The 2,498-nt window shown below is 33.7% G+C and overlaps 1 non-coding gene across 1 annotated transcript; it reads left to right on the top strand.

Annotated features, from left to right (window-relative positions):
- Nucleotides 1-1,449: 1,449 nt before the first annotated feature.
- On the top strand, nucleotides 1,450-1,556 carry LOC133827905 (small nucleolar RNA R71). The gene has a single exon (XR_009890553.1). It is a non-coding gene; the product is annotated as a small nucleolar RNA R71 (small nucleolar RNA).
- Nucleotides 1,557-2,498: the final 942 nt, after the last annotated feature.

Here is a 2,498-nt window from a genome sequence, read left to right as displayed (position 1 = left end):
TTTTTCAAGTTCTTAAAGGTAGCATGTCAATCATTATTAAAGACGAAAGCATTTTCTTTTCCAAGTAAATGGCATAAAGGTCAAGAAATTTGCTAAAGTCTTTTATAAATCTTCTATAGAAACATCATGGCCTAAGAATGATATAATTTCTTTCGCAGTTTTAGGTGGGGGAAGTTTTGAAATAAGATCAACTTTTGCTTTATCAACTTTTATTCCCTTAGATGAGATTACATGACCTAAAACAATTCTTTTTTTAACAATAAAATGAAATTTTTCTCAGTTAAGCACAAGGTTTTTCTCTTTGCAACGAATTAAAACAAGTGAAAGATGGTGCAAACATTCATCAAAGGAAGAACCAAATACAGAAAAGTCATCCATAAACACTTCAAGAAACCTTTCAACCATATAAAAAAAAATTGAAATCATACACCTTTGAAAAGTCGGAGGTGCATTGCATAGCCCAAAAGGCATGCGACGATAGGAAAAAGTCCCGAAAGGGCATGTAAATGTAGTCTTTTCTAGATCTTCTGGGGCAATGAGTTTTTGGTTATATCCCAAATACCCATCAAGAAAACAATAATATGCATGGACAGCTAAACGTTAAAGCATTTGATCAATAAAGGGTAATGAAAAATGGTCTTTTTGAGTAACATTATTTAGCTTTATATAGTCTATGCACACTCTCCACCCTGTTTGTACTCTAGTAGGGATTAATTCATTTTTCTCGTTTTCAACAACTGTGATCCCAAACTTCTTAGGAACAACTTTAACTGGACTAACCCATTGACTATCAAAAATAGGGTAAATGACACCTACGTCTAATAATTTAATGATTTCTTCTCTCAGTACTTCTTTCGTATTTGGATTTAGCCTTCTTTGACATTCCCGAGAGGTTTTAGCATTCTCTTCTAGATGGATTCTATGCATACATATGGATAGGCTAATTCCTTTAACATCTCCAATGGTCCAACCTATGGCTTCTTTATCTTTTTGAAGGACATCTAACAATTTATCTTCTTGTTCTTTATCTAAGGCGGATGCTATGATAATAGGTAAGGTTTCAGAATCTCCTAGAAAAGCATATTTTAATTTTTTTGGCAAAGGTTTAAGGTCTAACTTTGGAAACTCAGAAATTGATTGAACATGATCTAAGGGTGAAAAAGGTTCAACTAATTCATCTTGGCTAAGGTTTAAGGTCTAACATGATTTAAGGGTGAAAAAGGTTCAACTAATTCATCTTTTACTTCATACCTTCCTCCTCTTTTTGGTGAATTATACCTAGGATCAAAATAATTCCATTATTATGAATTGACAGATAAATCTTCAAGGGTGTCCCAAGCCTCTTGTCCTTGAAATTTTAAAATAATTCTGATATGCATAGATTGAATCATTTGACGATTAGAGGGAGTCAAACCATCATAAAAATATTTTACAAGTCTCCATTTTTCAAAACCATGATGAGGACATTTTAATAATAAATCTTTAAATATTTCCCAACATTCATAAAACTCTTCATTATCTTTTTGAAAAAGCTCAGAGATTTCTCTCCTTAGACTATCCGTTTTAGGCATAGGACAAAATTTCAGCAAGAATTTATTATAAAGTTGATTCCATTTAGTTATAGACCCCGTTAGAAGGGAATTTAACCAAGCTTTTGATTTGTCTTTTAATGAAAAAGGGAACAATCTTAGTTTGACTGACTCATCAGAAATTTTTTGAAATTTAAATGTTGAACAAATTTATAAGAAATCTTTGACATGCATGTAAGGATACTCTCTATCTAACCCATAAAAAGTTGGTAACAATTGAATGATTGATGGTTTAAGCTCAAAATGGGTAGCAGAAGTGGTAGGAAGAACAATACATGAAGGAGCATTAGATGAAATGGGTGCAAAATACTCAGGCAATGTTTTTTCAGGCACAACATTTTCATCAACAAGATTTCCAGTAATATTAACAATTGGTTCCATGATGCTCAAATTTTTACTAACACTTTTAATTTCAAATAAAGATAAATGTCTTTTTACTAATCGATTTTTAGAGTCGTTCCCAATGATGCATACAATTTTCACAAACAAGGGAACAAAGATGATCTCAAACAAAAAAATTTATGATGTGGAAGATCTGTTAAAACTGCAACCACAGAGCATACTTAGAATTTTTTAGAGATTTCACAATAATATTGTAACGACCCGAATTTGCTAATCGGGCTTAGGGCCTTGATTAGTGTGCCTGGAGGGCAATACGTGATTTATTATGCTTTAATGTGAATATATGATAGTGATGCATGTTTAGTGAGTTAAATGTGCATGTGGGCCCCGACTGGATATTAGGGGAGTGAATGTGGTATATGTTGTGTGTATGTGAAATTTCTGTGTAGCACGATCCGAGACAGTCTTGGGGAGCGGTTAGCCAGAGGGTCACAACGGGGCTGAGATTCCGACTCGGGGCGAGTCGAGGGGTGATTTGGGTACTAGGTGTGTTATGGGATTATTGGG

Source organism: Humulus lupulus, chromosome 3 (assembly GCF_963169125.1).
Source record: "Humulus lupulus chromosome 3, drHumLupu1.1, whole genome shotgun sequence".
NCBI classification, from domain to species: Eukaryota; Viridiplantae; Streptophyta; class Magnoliopsida; order Rosales; family Cannabaceae; genus Humulus; species Humulus lupulus.
This window is presented reverse-complemented; position numbering and strand designations above follow the sequence as displayed.